The sequence below is a fragment of the Stenella coeruleoalba genome (assembly GCF_951394435.1).
Source record: "Stenella coeruleoalba genome assembly, chromosome: 3".
Taxonomy (NCBI): Eukaryota; Metazoa; Chordata; class Mammalia; order Artiodactyla; family Delphinidae; genus Stenella; species Stenella coeruleoalba.
In genome coordinates this window covers 38,026,583-38,047,468 of record NC_137148.1, presented here as the reverse complement: position 1 = coordinate 38,047,468, position 20,886 = coordinate 38,026,583, and the positions used below count along the sequence as shown (strand labels likewise).

Below are 20,886 nucleotides of genomic sequence, written 5' to 3'. Positions count from 1 at the left end.
ATTCAGTTTTGAGACTCTAAAATAAATGATTTGACATTACAGTGTGAATTAAAATAATCTGCTCTTCATTTGCATGTATCTGTAGTTGTCCAACCCTGCCCCTATCTTCTTTAACTCTACACAAGAGCCTACTTCTGAAATGTTAAGGAGACTTCTTTGTCACAAGAACAAGTTGTCAACTACTTAAGTCCGTTTCCCCAAGGTCTGTGATCTTGAGCTTAATTTTACCTTTTCTCCTTTTCTGTATTCCCAAACCTTCTACAATGGAACCACCATGCTTCATATCAATATTATTCTCTATTGTTGTGGGTTGGATATTGACTTATGAAAACAGTATCTGTTGAGATAGCTTTCATTTATATACAAAAATGATTCCTCCATAGGTTAGTTTCCAGAAATGGTAATACATTTTTATTCCCTTCTCTACTCTCTCTTCCATTCCTTTGACTTTTCTTACATATATAACTTGGCCAGATGGAATCAGGGGTTCAGTCAACAGAACACGTTCTTAGATTGGAAAGACTTGCCCTAAGTAAGCATTGATTTCTCCTTAGATTGTGGCTCAGGCCTGGCCAGTACAAAGCACTTAATAAATGGTTGAATGAATGACTACATACAACTTCTGGATGAGGAGTTGGTTCATGAGGGAATTGAACTTGTAACCTTAGCTTCATCAATATATCGAATGTCTCTATATTGAATGTGATTGTCTGGATCCTATGTAGTTAATAAAGAAGTTTTAGCAGCAACAGTTTGGATTTCCCAAATATAACTTTTTTTTCTTTTTTTTTTACCACTTAAATCAAAATGTAGAAATATTTTAAAATAAAAACTGAGCTCAGACAAGAGAAATAACCATGCTTGTCAAGTTGCTGAATCAAGTCTGTGCATGAAGTCTAATAAAGCAAGTGTTCTCCTGGGCCCTGAAATTGTTGAAGGGCATGAATTGCAGCTTACGCATACAGCCTTCTGGGGAGAAAACCAGCCACAGACAGCGTCACACTATACAGGGACATCCCTTGTCACTGAGGGAGGCATCAGAGTGAGCTCAACTGCTAAAAACATCTGTTTATTTGCTCCTGATTTTAAGCCACAAGGTATTAGACTCTACTTGTCTGTACTGACTTGTCTTTACCTACTTCAAAGACCCCTTTTCCACAACAGCACCAACAGTAAAAAAAAAAAAAAAAAAAAAAATCCCCGGTCTGAGATATAGAAGGTTCCCAGCACCTGAATTTATCTTGCTATTTAGAAAAATCATTCTAAATACAGTATTGCTCTTCTTACTATATATAAACCTCAACTTTCTTAATAACCCCTCTTTCCAGGAAAGCAATAATGCTGAGAAATATGACATTTGGACAACAGTATCTTATTCACTATTTATTGCACCTAGAAAGAATAAATTACCACATGCTTTTAACATTTTCTAAGTGTGAAGGTTTCTTCCAGTTCTAATGTTTTGTGATTCTAAGAATAGAAAGATATTCTTTAATAATTGAAATAATGAATCATCAGTGTTTACCGAGCATTTTCTATGTGACAGACACTGTTAAATAACATGCCTTATTTATTTCATTCTCAGAAAACATCTGTAAGGGAGGCAGTGCTATTATGCCCTACTGACAGGTAGTAAAGTGAGACTTTATGAAGTAGAGCCTTCCCCAAGTTCCCAGAGTGAAAAGTAGAACTGAGCTTTGAACCCAGGCAATTTAACTCAAAGGCCCAAGAGTTGGGCACTCTATACTATCACCCAAAACATTGAATGATCTTGTTTGTTACTACAAGACTTTACCTGAAATAATTTTATTTATGAAGTGTGTAGATTTAATAAAAATTCTAAAGACAGTATTTCTAAGCTAAGTGGGATGCTTATAACTTCTTCATGGACTCTACTCTCCCTGTCAAACCTTGAAAACATGAGAAAAAATGGAAAGGAGAAAAAAAGGAAGTAACAATAAATTTACCAACACAATCCACACAGGGTAAATAGTACACTTTAATTTAAAAACCACAGCAAACAAGCAAAAACCCAAACTCTCAGGAAAGAATGAAACACATTTCTCAGCAGAATACAAAAGCACAGCCTGGTACGGTTCCTCATACCAATCCCAAGCCCAGAACCCCTCTTAGTGAGGGGAGAATTTCCATTAATAACCCCAACTTGGAGGAAAACAGAATGTTGATCCTCACCCACTCCCCAGACCACACCTTCTGAAGAAGCATAGTGGAGACCCGTGCCAGTAGAAATGAAGGAAATAATAGGCCTTTGGAATTGAAGTTCCAGTGCTACATTCTGAATTGGGGAAATGATCCAAAGTCCAGTGGTATTTCTCCCATAGGATTGGCCTACCCCTGCACTCTACCCCCATTCTAAACTTGGTAGAGTATAGAGCTGCCAGATAAAATACTTATAATAAACATTTATTCATTGTTTATCTTAAATTAAAATTTAACTGTCTTATATTTTTATGTACTACAGGATGTGTAGTTAAACTTGAATTTCAGATAAACAATGAATATTATTTAGAACAAGCGTACCCAAGTATTGCATGGAACATTCTTATACTAAAAAAAATACATTGTTTATCTGAAGTTTAAATTTAACTGTGCATCTTGCATTTTTCTTTGCTAGGTCTGGCAACTCTAGTGAGGTAGAATCCTTAGTATAGGATATATAACCAAATCTCAGTATTAAAAACAAACATCAAAATAGAGGCCATGAATTCTAACAAAGACAAGCCAAAAATACTGGACTCAAACATAGAATCATACTTAAGAACATGCTAAAAATGGATATATATAACAGAAAATAAAGCCTGAGATATATAATAATATAAGGCTGAGAAATAAGAAAGGGAATTTAAAAAAAACTGTGATCCAAAAGGATAAGATAAGAATGGGTAAATCTGGGTGGTGAGTAATTGTTATCTTCTTCTAGGTACTGTTCTATATATTTTTAAAAAGTAAAGAAATTCTAAGCATTATATATAATCTTCAGTATCATTTAGAACTAAAAAGCTAGAAGAAATGGTAAGAAGGCTTATAAAATATTAGAAACTATTTTATTTCCCCCTGAGAAATGAATCTGCCTACTTATAAGGAGATGATAATATACATATTGGGCACAAAGGGTAAAACAAGGCAAGAAGAGGGAATAAAAAAGACAAAGGAATAAGAGAGATTTAAGAAAAATTATTCTGTCTAAAGCTAATTTTAGACATTTTATAGAAAGCCAGTCTTGCATTATAAGATTATTTCATGGAACAATGCTCATTTAGTACCTTGTGTGAGGACTGGTTAAATTTCCATTTGATTGTCTTCTACTCTTGGAATTTGTCTGGTGATTACAGAAAAGCAGTAAGAGTCACAATTTTCCTATCTCAATTTTCCACATTTGTTAACAACTGGTGACTGTTCTACTCAGAGTGAGAGACAACAGACTTCTGCCTGGGGACTGACAGTGAAGATTGATGATCTGGTATGTCTAGACACCCCTCTCTCTACTGTTAGGCTATTTTTCTTAACTACCTTCCTCAGATCTTCAAGTAAGTTCAAATATCTCATTCTGCAGTATTGGTTATGTTATCCAAGCTATAACTAATCTAAAATGGCTAACTAGATTATTAAATTAAATCTAAATAGATAAACCAGGGAATTTTTTTTTTTTGTATAGAGAAACTTTAGAGAGGTGTTTTGTTACTGCTGCTACAACTATGAAACCTCAAAAATAATAGTAATAATAAAAAAGTAATAATTAAAATGCTGATGAATAATAGTGATGAAATTATAATTGTTTACATGTGTGTCTACTTTTTATACAGAGGTATGATTCATGAGTATGTTTTCTTTTTAAGATTACCTAATTTACATGTATAAACAAATTTTTTAATAATAATTATTGTTTTGGCTATAAATCTTGGGAACACTCCCCCCTTACCCCCCATTCCATGCGAATAATAACCTCAGCACATTAGATGTTCACTTATTCATTCGGGCCGCCTGTGTCACCTTCAAACAGGTTTCCGCGCCTTCCCGCCCTTACTCGCACCTGGTCAATCTCGCGAGACCAGGTCAAAGCGATTTCACCACAACCTAATCAACGAGAAGTTCTCTCACCTGGCATCTCAAAGCAAGAAGCTAAATACCGACAGCACCAACGACCACCTGCTGGACCAGGCGCTTGCGTGACTCTACCCAGACTTGTCATTCTTAAGTCAGGCTCAGGCCACCTAGCAAACAAACACGCATCCTCGCGGAAACTTCCTCAACCCAATAGTCAGAGTCACCTTGTGACTGTAATTTGTCCTAGGGGCTGGCAAAGAGTGAGAGATGGGACTATGTCCCGCCAGAGGTACAAGAGCGGGAACAACTGAGGCGCGGTTTAGGGAGAGAACTGCATATGTACCTACCGGAGTCTGTCGTTTTCCAGAAGTCCAGGGCACCAGGCCAAAGCCACAGGATACAGGCACAGGCTCCTGGAGAGCAGGTCTATGTCTGGCAAGGTCCAAGGCCGCAGCAAGCTGAACTCACGGTTCCATTATCTTCGAGGTCAGTCGTTCCTCCTGGCAGCTGTGAGGTGTCGAGAATTTGTCCCAGGAGACTGACTGCTCCTCAAGCCTTGCCGCTGAAGAACAGCCTCAAGACGTTGCTCTCGTTCTGACCCAGCCCGCTGCCAGCACCCTGCTATGGAGAGCTGGCTCCTTCGCCCAAGCCGTTTCATCAGGAGATGGTTCTTTTTTTAAAAAACACCTTTAATGTCCGAGGGTGGAGCCGAGGCCTAGGGGCGGTGGGCGGGTGGAGTGTTGGGCTTCCCGGGAAGGCAACAGGAACCCATAGCAGGAGCCAGCAGGGTGTGCTAATGTGGCTTGGGCGTATTGGGGGAGTAAGTGCAGGTCCCTTGGAGGGGCAGGGAGAGGACGAACCCAGTTGCAGATACGCTAAGCATCAGAAGCAGCTCCAACAGAGGCAGAACCAGTCCCCACGCCCTGCGACCAACCGCTTTTCCGAGAGGAAACGCGATCTTTTGGGATCTCGCGAGACTACGGGGTCTGCCAGGGAGTCCTGGAATGACAGACTCTTAGGTGCACCAGGTGCCTGAGGCCTCTTGTCTCACACTCTTACTTAGGAAGTCTGGCTCCTGCCGCCTATCAAGCAAATCCCAATTCTCCTTGATGCCCCGTCCGCCAAAATGCTGGGACTCTTTTGGAGCCGGGGAGGGAGGGGGCAGGCTCTGGTCCAAAGGCTGTGGAGCGGCGGAAACACCTGAGGCCAGAAGGGGAAGTAAACTGTGCATGCAAATGCTGTCGATCTAGAGCTTTATAGGGGACTAAAGGCCCATAGCAGTGACTCGGGACTATGGTGTGGAACCCTGGGGCCCCAATCCCAAGTCTGCCGTCCAAAACCGCAGCAACACTAACCGCAGTTTCATTATCCTTAGGGCATTTGATCCTCTCGGCAAGGAGGTCCAAGCTGCAAGATGTCTAGAATTTGTCCCAGGAGACCAGCTACAGGTGAATTAAAAGAAAGTATATTTAAATTGTTTCTAATGATAATTATATCACTTCTGCCAAAATAGCAGGTAGATATGGGTTGTGAGCTAGCTATGTGTTTTGGAAATCCTCCCCTATTTATGATCCTACACAACACCATCTAATATTTTAAATATTATTTTTAAACAGCCATTATTTGTAGGCTATTTGTTTATTTTTCTTTATTTCAGTATTTTTGTCTAGATAGTTGTCATACAAATGAAGTAAAAAAATTTCCTCTTTAGTAATGTCAATGGAGGGCAACTACTGTACTTTGTGAGTTATATGTCCTGTGATTGGTAAAGAATATTCTAGCACATAGAAAAGTGAAGTATATGGTCAAAATAGAACAGTATTCTGGGAGGTAGAAGCCGGTATTTAATCCTTAGAATGAGTTTGGTATGTGTACTGTGTAATAGTTGTATTTTCTGAACAAGTTTCCGTTTTGGGTAGAGAGATACCCAAATGTTATTGACCAAACTGGGATCATCCACCCACCCATTGGTCAGAGGAGAATTGAACCCCTTGATTTACAGTCTTAACAAGGCTGTACTCAGTGGGGAAAAGTTATTTCCTTAAAGAAAAACTGAGGTATTTTTGCCAGAAGAAAGAATAGATCCTGGACAAACAGAATGATTTCCACTTAAGATAGGTGGTCGTTAGTGTCCAAATAGCCTTGGCATCTTAACATTCTAAACTTGGTTTATTCTACTAACTGATACTTTATTGGCTCACATTCATTCTTCATTTAGAAGTTGCTAGAAACTTCTCCAAATTCAAGTCTTTCATCTTTGATGACAGTAATCAAGGTCAGTTTTTAAAATGGGATGTAGTGTACTGCATTTGTGCTATACATTTCTCCTTTTGTTAAAAGAGAAACTGAAGCATGTTAGAATTTTCAAGAATTTGAGCAAATGTCAATTTGAATTGAGCAGCACCAAACCAAAAGTGGTTAGGAGCTTTTTGCTGACAGGACCCAGAGGAAAGGCTTTTATAGAGCAGATGTGGTGGTGAAGCAAGAAAATTGTTTGATTGGCTGTAGCTTAAGTTGTTGCCTTATTTGGGAAAGACTAGTTTCCTGTTTGTGATTGGTTGTTCATAAATTTCTTTTTCTCAGATACAAATGTGTTTACTGGAATTGACTGTCTTAGATTTTGGTTTCCTTACAGAGGCTGCTAATGCATTAGAGCCACCTCAGTCTAATGGCCTCCTTGTTTAAGTAAGTTAATACTTCTTAATATCATTATCCAACTGAAGAAATGATGAGTTGGAGAATAGGTAGAAGGATCTTTAAATAATTATATTCAGGAATACATTAGAACTATGTGATACATTAGAAAGAGTAAGAGATGTTAGATTACTAAGAGTTCAGTAGACTTGCATGCTACCTGAATTTTCATATACTATAAAGAAGAAGTCTCATTTAAATCTCTGGGTGAACTCATTCTTTCCTGTGTTTTTTACTCTACCTATATGATGATGAATCCTAAATCTGTCTCTAGGGCAGACCTCTCCTTCTGAGCACTGAGTCTATTTGTCCTATTGCTTACTTGACAACACTGCCTAGACATCTTTCTTCCTCAACTTTCTCTTTTTCTAAGGCTCTAAATCTTAATTAATGGCTAAGCTACAAACCTTGGAGTTGTCTGTGTGTCTTCTCTCACCACAGATTTAAACAACATTTAAATGTTTAAAAATTAATTGGCTGTCCCTTCTAATTCACTTTGTTCTCTGCTCCCATTTTGATCCATGTTAACACTGGCCACTAATTAAATACAGCATGTTGCCTGCCAATTGAATAATTCACAGAAGTGGAGAAGATTCACATAAAAAATTGATTTTAGTATGTGATAAATGCTGTTACGGTGGTATGGTAGGTAAATTGACTTATCTACTCCTGGATGGTGTGCAGTAGTGGGAAAGAGACATTACAGAAAGACAGGCCTGGATTTGAATTCTGATTAGTTGTATGACTTTGGGCAGATTATACAATTTCTTTTAACCTCCTTTCCCTGATCTATTAAAATGGAGGTAAAAATATTTATCTTATGGGACTCAGGCAAGCATTACATGAGTGTATATATATATGTATATCACATATATGTATATTGCATATATGTCTATTACATGAGATTTTGGATAGATATATATATGTTATACATTTGATATGCATTTATTAAGCAAGTGCTGTTTTTCAGGCACTGTTAAAGGTTTCATAGTGCCAGTACTTAAGGAATTTATAATCTAGGGGAAAATATGGAAAAATAAAGTCTAACATTTAGAGATGGCTTACTCTGTGATTTGTGTGTTTCTAAGTACCCTGTGGATAGTAATCCATGTAATTCATAGGGTAATCCTTTGAGGTAGGTGCTATTACTACACTGACATTACAGATAAAGACATTGAATTGAAGATATGATAACTAATTTGCTCAAGGTCATACACCTGGTAAATAGTGGGTTTGAACTCAGGGACTGGTAGATTTGGGGCTTTGGATATGCTTTCCAAAGGAGGTGGACCTTATATCTAGTTATGACAACTAGTAGGTCTCTTGTGCCTCTTCCCTTTATCCTACAGCATCCTGAACTAGGTTCCTATCTCTCCACACTTAACATTGCATTATTGACATACAAAGTGAGGATAGTCATTGTAAAAACACAATATTAATCTCTCTTTCTCCTCCATGATTGTTTCACAAGATGGAAGAAGCCTTGGTCTCCAAATGGCTATTATATGTAGAGCTGACCTGTACTGAATAGTAACATGAGTGAGGTGTGTGTGTGAGTTTGTATGTGTGTGCATGTTCAGGTGCACACACTTAACAGTAGATAACATTGTTTATGATGAATAATACAGAGAGAAAAGTATTTTCTCTTAGGCTGAATCACAGAATGTTCACCATTCATTTCAGGAATTTGAGAGTAAAAGAAATAAAGGGAAGGCAGTAATAATGTCAAATTAATATTATGTTTTGAAAGGGCAACATTTGAGTAGTGGGAGTAAGGAGCAGAGTTTTACCAGAGAGGTTATATAAAACACTGAATAAAATCCCAGCGAAGGCTGAGTATTGTAAGAAGGATTCTTTGTCTTGCAAATTAATATCCACCCCCCTCTCCTTTGAGGCAGAAGCCTTAAAGGTAAAGTTTAGAGGAAACAGATGTAGGTAAGAATGAAAAGTAATCAATTTATGGAAGTTTATATCTGATAGATGCTATTTTCTTGATGAAGCTGAATTTAAATTAATCTTCTAAGAGTGAAAGGAAGTGCTGGGAATTTTACAATTTATCTTAAAATATAGTGAATTACACATTAAAGTAAACTGTTGGGCTTATAAATCACAGAAACAGACAAGTAATTTTATAACTTTACAAAATACATTTTGGGAACAAAACCTAACCTATGGTATTGGGTTAAATTCCTGCAAAGACATTACCTAGATAAATCTATTCATTGAACGTGTTGTCAGTACAATTATCTTTCTTTGGGTGTATGCATGCAGAGAATCATCCTCATTCTCTCCTCATAGAATGCCTCAACCAAATGCTGGAAATTGGGCTGGGAGCAGGAAGAATGAGATTTTAATTTTTTGGCTTCTTCTAGATGATGAGTGAAATTTCAGTCACATCCATCTTACTTTTAATAGGTTGCCATCCTTAAAGAAACTTGTCATCTTCTGAAGAGGGCTAGGAGAAAATAGAAATTGCTCAGAACAGCTTCCTGTATTTCCCTAAGGGGAAAGTAACTAGACACTGTACCTGTCTTTTACAGCTGGTACAGCATGTAGTTTAGCAGTTTACATTTCATTTATCTGTACACGGCTCAGTAGAGCTTAGTTGTTTTTTATTTTTTTAATGTATTACGTTAGCAAGATGACTTATAAAAGATCCAAAGAAAGAGTTTGAATTCCATTTGGATTTCCATCTGAGCTTTTTAAATGCTGATGCACTGGCAGGCACTTACATGAATACTTGATATTGTTCTCTGACACCATCTTAGACTAAAATACACCTTTCTTTGAGTTTTGCATACTCCATGGGAAACCACAAAATTTAAGGAGCTGCCAGATGCAAAGATCAGCAAGGCTATAAAAGAACGAACAACCCAAAGTACCAAATGTTTCTTCTCTGGTTGGAAATTTTGCACAGAGCATGAAAGATGAAAATGAGAGCAAGGGCTGCACGAAAAAAGAAATGCAGGCTTTTAAAATAAAAAGGAAATGTGAATTTTGTGAGCCTATGTTCTCACCTCTCTATTGCTTTTCTCAGATGCCCTTTACTTGACAATGCCCTGTTATCATGCAGTGTTTAAACAAATGATATTGGCACTCAGGCATTTTTAAAGAAAATACTCTTTCTTAAGGTAGTTGAAAACTACATGAAAGAAAATTTTAAAAAAGATTTGCACATACAGTGAAAACATTTTGCCTGTTAAACATTTCTGTCAGATATTTGTATCAACTTTGTTCAAAGCAGTAGTTGCTCTGCATATATATTCTTGCACACTTTTTTAATGTTTTTAAAGTCTTTGATGGGAAATAAATTTAACCTTATCCAAAATGCATTTTTTTATCATATAGGCTGGATATATTAGAACACTGTGATGAAGATCTGAAATGAAGTTTTTAATTAGAGAAAAGGAATGTTCTTTAAAAGTGAAGTAGCCTTGGGCTTCCCTGGTGGCGCAGTGGTTGAGAGTCTGCCTGCTGATGCAGGGGACGCAGGTTTGTGCCCCGGTCTGGGAAGATCCCACATGCCGCTGAGCCTGTGCGTCCGGAGCCTGTGCTCCGCAACGGGAGAGGCCACAACAGTGAGAGGCCCGGTACCGCAAAAAAAAAAAAAAAAAAAAAAGTGAAGTAGTTTTAAAAAATTCCATATATCATGTGGAAATGACAAATGAGAAATTTTTAGTTCATACTCTTAATTAGCAGAAGCAGATAGTTTCTTGTACGTTTTGCTTACTTTTAGGGCAGTAGGCCTCTATTCCAACTCCTGGAGATTAATCATGATTTATTGAATTCAGGTAATCCCTAAATTCTTCACGAGTGATTGGATACGCTATCAGGGTACAGTGGTAGGTGAGTGATTCAGTTCTGGCCAATGAAATGTAAAGAGATGTCTGCTAAAGTGGGGGGTCTCTGGAAAGGCATTGATTTCTTGATAGCAAGGGCAGATATGACTTTCTTCTCAACCCCCTCTTCCAGCCTTAAGCAAAATCTTAATGCCTGAAGCTCGAGTGGCTATATTTTGGTCGAGAGGCAACAGTAGCAGGAGGATAAAAAGTCAACAGGCTAAGGATAATGATCTGCAAATAGAAAGTGCCTATGTCTTGACAGAATTCTCAAGCAGCTAATCACATAAGACACTGCTTATTTTGGGACTTCTTAGATATGAAAAATAAACCTTTTCTGATTAAGTCAATATTAGTTTACCTTCCTATTTTTTGAGGCCGAGAATATCCCTAACTAATATGAGTAGCTTCTGTTGATCCCACTATATTTTATTATTTTATTATTTTTTATTTTTTAATTTTTTGTGGTACGCGGGCCTTTCACTGTTGTGGCCTCTCCCGTTGCGGATCACAGGCTCTGACGCACAGGCTCAGCGGCCATGGCTCACGGGCCCAGCCGCTCTGCGGCATGTGGGATCTTACCGGACCGGGGCACAAACCCATGTCCCCTGCATCGTCAGGCAGACTCTCAACCACTGCGCCACCAGGGAAGCCCGATCCCACTCTATTTTAATTTCATTTAATCTTTAAAATTAACTTTTGGGAGATACAGCTCTGTGAATTATATAAATTTGGGTAAACACTTCCACAGCCAGGGTACAGAATAGCTCTGTGACTCCCAAAATCTCTCTCCTGCTATCCCTTTGTAGTAATACCCTGCCCCTACTTCTAAACTTTGGCACTCAATATTCTTTTCTCTGTCACTATAGATGTCTTTTTGAGAATATCATAAAAATGTAATTGTAAAGTACACAGCCTTATGAGACTGGCTTAATTTACTCACCATGATGTTTTTGAGAGTCATTCAAAACATTGTATTAAGTTTGTTCTTTTTTACTGCTGAGTTCATTGCATAGATGTACCACAGTTTGTTTAATCATTAACCTATTAAAGGACACTAGGTTGTTCCCAGTTTTAGAGGATTATAAGTAGAACTGTTGAAAACATTTATGAAAATGTTTTTATGTAAATGTATGTTTTCATTACTCTAGGGTAAATACTTAGGAGTGGAAGTGCTAGGTTGTATGGTAAATATATACATATTTCACTTTGTAAGAAACTGTCAAACTGTTTTCCAGAATGGCTGTTTCACTTTGCATTCCCACAGCAATGCATGAGAGTTTCAGTTGTTCCACATCCAAACTAGTGCTCGATATTGTCAAAAATTTAAAATTTTAAATCATTTTAATATGTAATAATCACTGTATATCTCTTCATTTATTTAGGACATCTTTAATTTTTTCATCAGTGTTTTTCAGTTTTCAAAATTCAGATGTTTTATTAGCTTCATACTTAATAATTTCATACTTTTGGAGATATTGTGCATAATACAGTTTTTTAATTTTGGTTTATAATTGTTCCAATTTCTAATTGCTGATATATAGAAATACAATCGATATGTGTTTTCCTTATATCATGTGATGTTACTTTACTTACTAATTAGTTCTAGGAGTTTTAAAAATAAATTTCTTATGATATTTTTTACATAGACAATCATGTTATCATTGAGTAGGAAGAATCTTATTTCTTCCCTTCCAATCTGTATACCTTTAATTTCTATTTCTTGTCTTGTTGCACTGGTTAGGACTTCTAGAAAGATGTTGAATAGGAGTGGTGAGAACTGACATTCTTGTCTTGTTCCCAGTGTTAGGGGAAAATCATTCAGTTTTTCACCTTTAAGTAAGATACTTGCTGTAGGTTTTTTTGTGAATACTTTAAAAAATAAGACTGAAGAAATTCCTTTCTATTCTTAGTTAGCTGAGAGTTTTTATCATGAATAAATTTTGAATTTTGTCAAATGCTTTTTCTGCATGAAGTGATATAATTTTTTCTCTACTATTAATGTGGTGGATTATACTGATTGCTTTTCAGATATTGAACCAGGCTTTGCATCCTAAATATAATTCTCCACTTAGTTGTGGTTTACTATTCTTTTAATATATTGCTAGATTTAATTTGTGAATATTTTGCTGAGAATTTTTTCTCTTCTTTACTCATGAGGAATACTGGTAGGTAGTTGTCTCTCTTATCCTATCTTTGCCCAGTTGTAGTGTCAGATTAATGCTGGGCTTCATAAAATAAGTTGGGAAGTAGTCTCTACTCTTCTGTTTTCAGGAAGATATTTTATGGGATTAATGTTATTTCTTCCTTAACTGTTTGGTAGAAATCACCAGTAAAACAATTCAGACCTGTAGATTTCTTTTTAAGAAGATTTTAAACTGTTGATTCAATTTTTTTAGTAGTTATAAAACTGTTCAGATTATTTATTTACTTTTAGATTAGTTTCGGTAGTTTACGGTTTTCAAAGAATTGGTCCATTTTATCTAAGTTGTTGAATTTATGTGCATAGAGTTATTTATAATGTCCCATAATTGCCATTTTAATGTCTACATGCTCTGTAGTGATATCCTTTCTCTTTTTCTCCACATTGGGAATTTTTGTCTTCTGTCTTTTTTTTTTGTGAGTCTTACTAGAACTTTATCAATTTTATTGATCAGTTTTTAGGTTCATTAATTTCCTCTATTGTTTTTGTTTTCTATTTCATTAATTTCTATTTCTATTTTCTATTCTATTTAAGATAGTAGTTCCCAGCTTTTTCAAATATGAAGCATGTTTTAACCAATCCATTTTTTAATTTTTAAATTCTTGACATTATAGAACTATACTGACATTTATTAACATTCCACTCTTACATTCCTTATCCACAAACAGAAATAAAATTCATGAGCCAAAAACCAAAAACAAAGCTAAAAATAGGGAAAAGATTATAAAACTAAATATGGATCCCAGCAATGACAGCTGAACAGAGAATGTGGTTTTTAAATTAGAAGGTGATAAAGTTGTGTAGAAACTGAACACTTAGAAATTATTTAAAACTTGGAATCACTGACCAGAAATTACACAATTGGATCATGGGAGAACAGCAGAAAGGGCTTATGAATGAACCTAGACTGTTCTAGCTGCACCCAGGCTCTTCTCAGAGGAAAGCCTGGCATTGATTAGATACTGGGCTAGACTAATACTGTCAGCAGAACCAGTGATAGTAACCTGCCTACCAGAAGAGCTTTCCACTGGATTGGCAATTTTGATCTGGGCCCCAGACATCTGGTGGATCTCATTAATGTTGGTGCCTTGGCACCCGATTATACAGCCAATTAAATTATTTGGAAAGGTGAGTTCATGGATGGTTTTAGTAGATGCATCCATACTTGCCTAAGAGCCTTTCATCTCTGGAGAGCTTTTAATTTTATTTCTTACTTTCTTCTGCTTTCTTTGGCTTTATACAGCTCCTCTTTTTCTAGTCTTTTAGAATGGAAGCTTAGGTTATTGATGTTTTTCTATTCTAATATAAACATTTAATACTATAAGTTTCCCTTTAAGCACTCCCTAACCTGCATCTGATAAGTTTTGATAATATGTAGATTCATTTCCATTTAGTTCAGATTATTTCCAAATTTTCCTTGAAGCTTACTCTTAGAACCATGGATTATTTAAAAATGGGTTGTTTAGTTGTCAAATGTTGGATATTTTAACATTGTATCTTTAAATTATTGATTTTAGTTTAATTCCATGATGGACAGAGAACACACTTTGTATGATTTCATTTCCTTTAAATCTGTTAAGATTTGCTTTATGGTTCAGGATATGTTATATTTTAGCAATTGTTCCATGTGCATTTGAAAAGAATGGGTATTATGCCTATATTGAAGGAATGTTCTGTAGATTGCAGCTTACATCCTATCGGTTGATGGTGTTAATCAGTACTATAATCTTGCTGATTTTCTGTTTGCTAGTTCTATTGATCAATAAGAAACTACCGTTGAAGTCTTCAACTCTATCAGTGAGTTTGTCTAATTTCTCATTTTTTTAAATAAATAAATTTATATATTTTTTTATTTATTTTTGGCTGCATTGGGTCTCCTTTGCTGTGCATGGGCTTCCTCTAGTTGTGGCGAGTGAGGGCTACTATTCAATGTGGTATGCGGGCTTCTCATTGCAGTGGCTTCTCTTGTTGTGGAGCATGGGCTCTAGGCACGTAGGCTTCAGTAGTTGTGGCACACGGGTTCAGTAGTTGTGGGTTGCGGGCTCTAGAGCACAGGCTCAGTAGTTGTGGCGCACAGGCTTAGTTCCTTCATGACATGTGGGATCCTCCCAGACCAGGGATCGAAACTGTGTTCCCTGCATTGGCAGGCTGATTCTTAACTACTGTGCCACCAGGGAAATCCTTCTAATTTCTCATTTTACTTTTGCTAGTTTTTCATGTAATTGAAGGTATATGGTGAGATGAATACACATTTAGGACTGTTAAGTTTTCTTGCTGAATTGATTCTTTTGTCATCATGTAATGTCCTTGTTTATTCCAATGCTTCTCTTTGCTTTGAAGTCTACTTTGTTTGATATTAATATAATCACTCCATCTTTCTTTTGATTAATTTTTGCATGGTATATATTTTTCCATCCTATTACTTTTTTTTTTTTTTTTTGCGGTACGCGGGCCTCTCACTGTTGTGGCCTCTCCCATTGTGGAGCACAGGTTCTGGACGCGCAGGCTCAGCGGCCATGGCTCACAGGCCCAGCCGCTCCACGGCACGTGGGACCTTCCCGGACCAGGGCACGAACCCGTGTGCCCTGCATCGGCAGGCGGACTCTCACCACTGCGCCACCAGGGAAGCCCCATCCTATTACTTTTAATTCACCTATAACATTATATTCGAAGTGAGATAATTGCACAGAGCATAGAATTGAGTCATTTTATTTCAAATCCTTATTGACAATCAGTGTCCTTTATGTAGTGTTTAGATCATTTATATTTAATGTTACTATTTATACATTTGTAATTAGGGCTTCCATTTTATTATTTGTTTTCTGATAGTTTCTTTCATTTTTAGTTTCTCTATCTCCCCTTGCTTTTATTTGAACATTTTTTAAACTGTTTTATTTTATGTATTGTATTTATATTTCTTTGAATGGATTTTTTAATTGGTTGCTCTAGGGTTTAAAAATACATACTTAAATTTTTATAGTTATCAGAAATGTAGTTTTTTCTTTCAACCATCAAATATATATTAAAGAATTCGAGAGGGAAAAGAATAGTTTAATATATTAACCCAGCTATTAACTACATTGCTTTTCTTTTATTCCTAATATTTAAAACTTCCTTTCTGGTATTATTTCCCTCTGCCTGCAGTGCTTCCTTTAGTAATTATTTTAAAGCAGGTCTGTTAGCTCTGAATTTTCTACGTCCTTTTTTTTTTTTTCTTAAACATCTTTATTGGAGTATAGTTGCTTTACAATGTTGTGTTAGTTTGGTCTGTATAACAAAGTGAATCAGCTATATGTATGCATATATCCCCATATCCCCTCCCTCTTGCGTCTCTCTCCCACCCTCCCTACCCCACCCCTCTAGGTGGTCACAAAGCACCGAGCTGATGTCCCTGTGCTCTGCAGCTGCTTCCCACTAGCTATCTATTTTACATTTGATAGTGTATATATGTCCATGCCACTCTTTCACTTCGTCCCACCTTACCCTTCCCCCTCCCTGTGTCCTCAAGTCCATTTTCTATGTCTGAGTCTCTATTCCTGTCCAGCCCCTAGGTTCATCAGAACCATTTTTTTTTTATTCCATATATATGAGTTAGCATGTGGTATTTGTTTTTCTCTTTCTGACTTATTTCACTCTGTATAGCAGACTCTAGGTCCATCCAGCTCACTACAAATAACTCAATTTCGTTTCATTTTATGGCTGAGTAATATTCCATTCTGTACATGTACCACATCTTCTTTACCCATTCATCTGTCGATGGACATTTAGGTTGCTTCCCTCTCCTGGCTACTTAAGTTTTTCTTCATTTGTGAATGTCTCTATTTCACCTTTTTATTTATAGGATACTTTTGCTGACTATAGATGTCTCGACTGCAATTTTTTTTTTCTTTCAGTAATTAAATGTCATTCCACTTCCTTCTGGCTTTCATGTTTCTGATGAGAAATCCTCGACTTTCTCAAATCATTCTTCTGTTAGAAGTAATGTAACATTTTCCTGTGGCTGTGTTTTATCTTTGGTTTTCAACAGTTTGATTATGATATGTCTCGATCACGGATTTCTTTGGGTTAATACTGTTTTTTTTTTTTAGCTTCTTGAATTTGTATGTTTAAATTTTACTAAATTTGAGATGTTTTCATCTATTATTTCTTTAAACATATTTTCTGCACCAACTTTTCTCCCCCGTTTCTGAGACTTTTATGACAAAAACGTTAGACCTTTTGGTGTTTCCCCACAGGGCCATGAGTCTCTGGTCAAGTTTTTAAAAAATGTTTTCTCTCTGTTAAGGAAAATGCATAATTTCTGTTGATCACTTTTAAAGTTTATTTACTCTTTCCTCTATCAGCTCTGTCTTATTACTGGGCCCATCAAATGATATTTTAAAATTTTGATTATTGTTTCAGTTAGAAAATTTCAGTTTGATTTTTCTATGTAACTTCTGTTTCTTTGTAGTGTCTTTCTAGCTTTCCATTCATTTCAAGAGTTTTTGTCTTTATTTTTTTGCAAGTTTTAAAACAATATCTTCATTAAAATCTTTGTCAAGCAAGTCCTGTCAATTTGGTGTTGGCATATGTTGATTGTCTTTTTCCATGCAAATTGAGATTTTCCTGGTTCTTCATATCCAAGTAATTTTGGATTGTATCATGGACATTTTGCTTTTTGTATTACGAGACATCAAGTCTCTTAAAATTAATTGGGAATGTTTACATTTTTGTTTTAGCAGGAAAGACACATGATGCCACTCAGATCACAAGTTCCAATTTGGCCTCCTTTTGATTGTGGTTACAATATCAGTTCTGTTTTTAAAGCCTTTTCAGTGCTATTTGTATCTGCCCCGTGTGTATGCTACCCAGTGGCCAGTCTGAGATCTAGACAGTGTTCTATATCTTACTTCTTTTCAAAGTCTATGGTATACTGTTTAGGGTTAAAATCATATATGCACAGCTCAGTGGTGAGTTCAGTAGATCATAAGCTCATTTATAAGGATTATTTCCCAATATTCTCCCTCTTTGTAATTGTACTGGTACTTTCTGATTCCCTGGGAATCCTCTGGCTTGAAGTATGGGATTTTATTTACCCTGTTCTTCCATTCATTTCCCTACCTGAATGTAATCATGTCTGGAGCCAAACAGTGGAATAATAAAGAGACATAAAAGCAGTCGGTATACTCCCCACATTTTGGGTCCATGGTTCCATTTATCAGAGGGAATATTTCCCCTCCCCCATAGTTTTAAGCCCTCATGAGTCATCATGGGCTGGAGCAAGAGACAATGAGAAGAAAAGAGAGAACTATCTACTTCTCTCTCTGAGCATTAGGCCCCTTCCCTAATCCTCCCACCAGGCTTGAAGGCTTCTCCTCAGCTTCTTGTTTGTGCTGATGCCCACTTGCCGATTTGGGACTTAATTGAAACCAGATAAGAGAATACTGATAGCAGATAGCTGCTTCATCCATTATGTCTAGGATTTATAGATGTATTCAGTAAGAGAGGCAAGATGAAGGGTGCTTGCAGCATCTTACCTGAAACTAGAAAATAATCTCTTTATATTTTATTATATTTATTTTATTTCTAAAAAACCTGTTGTTCTGTGGTTAATACTTTTTCTGAGTCCAGTCATTCAAAACTAACAGTTAAACTTGCATTCCAATAGGCAATCACCCTGCAGATGCATATCACATCAGGCCAACCAGGAATCATAAATTCATATTCAGAGGGAAGGCAAGGTTGGTGGTAAGTCTGATTTACAGAAATTAATCATTATAACCTCTTCCCATTCCTACCTCTTTAATGGTATTACCATGTGTATCATTCTATTTTAATAACAGCTATGATGACTGGTATTTACCATGTAAGTACTTTTCTTGCTTTATATAATTTGATATTTATTATTAACAGCATGCAATTGAATGATATTATTTGAGATGGAAAAATTGGAGTTTGAGAAATTTAAATAATGCCTCCAATATCAGACAGCTGGAAAAAAAATGTGCTACCAGGGTTCAAACTCTAGGTCTGAACCTAGAAATAAATGCTGGTGTCAAGCAAGCTATTTGACACCAGGATTTATTCTCTTGATCATTCTGTGCTGGTTATCTCATGTATAACTCATGCTATTCCATAAGAACAATCAAGCTACATATTACTAAAATTGAAGTGTGATACATTTTCTGCTATAGTTCTGGCTAATTAAATCTACTCGATTAATAAGGAATTTTCGTATTACTAGAATGACAAAAATATTGGAGTGCTTCCATATAGAAAATGTTATAAAAATTGTCATTAAACTAATTATAGAATATGTCGGTCAATTCTTGCTGTATAACAAGCTCTTGCTTTCTTTTTCATACCTTCTCCAACTTACTTCTTTCAAGTCACTGTATTAAATTATGTTTGTGACACTTTCAGGCATTATGTCCTCTGGTGTACATCACATCAATAAAAAAAGCAATAAAGATAAAAGCAATAAAGATCTCTAATACAGTCTAGTGTGTTATAATACAGTTTGACACACCATCTAATAATGATGTTGAAGATTCTGGCCAGCCAAATGGCTGCATGGTCATTGAAGTTTGTTCAGCCACTGATCTGTTCAGCATAAAGTAACTGGAGGGTGTTACATTTGTCAAAATCTACCTTCTTCAAGAAACCATTAGGTAGAAGAAAGGAAAACTTGCTCTTCCATATATGCGGTATCTTTCTGTCTCTCTCTCTTCACACACATGCACACACACACACATGTGCGCACACACATACAATATTACTGTGATTAATAGCGCAGATACGTAGTCAATGCACTTAGGTTGAATTCCATTCTAGCCATCTAATAGCTGAGTGACCTTGGGTAAGATATTTATCTCGATGAACATTATTACTCTCATCCACAAAATGGGGAAGATGATATTACCTTTCTCACAGTTTTGAGCACTAAATAATATATTACATAAAAAACATGGCCTCGATGTTGTGTAATCTTTCTAAATTTCATTATCTGTTATATGCATTTTGCTCTGAATTTTTTATGTTGCATTAGTGAGTATTTTTACCATCATTGGAGCATTGCATTATTTCCATGAAGGCAAGTAATTTTTTATATATATATATATATATATATATATATATATATATATATGTGAAGTATGATGGTTGATTGAATAAAGGGAAAAAACATTTTGTTATTTCTTGGGGTTTGTCAAAGTCTGGGATCAAAAAATCAAATGCCCTCAGAAAGTGCCAGGGAGATTATGCATATGTGTGAGTCAGGCTAGAGTAAAAAATGGGAAGTGATACCAACTGTAGCACACTGGTGCATACATGACCCTTGTAAAGGCATTTAATTTTACAGACACATCTGTCTGCAGGCATTCCACCTATGAGCCTTGGGTTTGCAGCCCTTGATGTTGGAGCAGTGGGAAATCCCTGAGTTATACAATCAATGCTGTCAATGTGGTATTTGAAAAAAAATTTCAGTGAAAGAAGAGAATAATAAAAATTATGTATTCAAAATGTGCACCTTTTAAGTTAAAATTCATAAACATGTCTTCATTGTCAGTCTTTTGAATGTGTCAGTTGTTTCTCCTTTGAGTATGCAAAGTAATGACTGTCATCTTCTGAAATAAGTCACACTGTATTGTACAGTTCTGATTTTTAGTTTCATGAAAATTATATGGGAAATTGAAGTCAGTTGTGAAATAATCTGAAGGCAGAATCTTTCTAGATTTCATGATTTTCCTCCCAATATTAATCATACCTAATTTGATGGCATCGTTATTTTTTATGATTGCAAATTTATCAAAAATTTCCAAAACCTTCAGAAGAACTTTGACAGAAGTAACAACACTATTTATTTGGAAGATCACATTTATTTGTTTAGAAAATATTTAATTACATTTTATAATTTCAATGACAAGTCAAGGGAAATAGACAGTTTTAGAATGATACAATTGCCTCTATTTATATTAGCGGTCTCCAACCTTTTTGGCACCATGGACCGGTTTCGTGGAAGACAATTTTTCCACAGATGGGGCAGGGGGAGGGGGATGGTTCAGGTGGTAATGCGAGTGATGGGGAGTGGCAGATGAAGCTTCACTC

At 36.2% G+C, this 20,886-nt stretch overlaps 1 long non-coding RNA gene across 1 annotated transcript; it reads left to right on the top strand.

Moving 5' to 3' along the window:
• The first annotated feature begins 4,027 nt into the window (after positions 1–4,027).
• On the top strand, positions 4,028–18,528 carry LOC307184127. The gene is made up of 3 exons (XR_013827660.1): positions 4,028–4,551; positions 5,441–5,513; positions 18,449–18,528. It is a non-coding gene; the product is annotated as an uncharacterized lncRNA (long non-coding RNA).
• Positions 18,529–20,886: the final 2,358 nt, after the last annotated feature.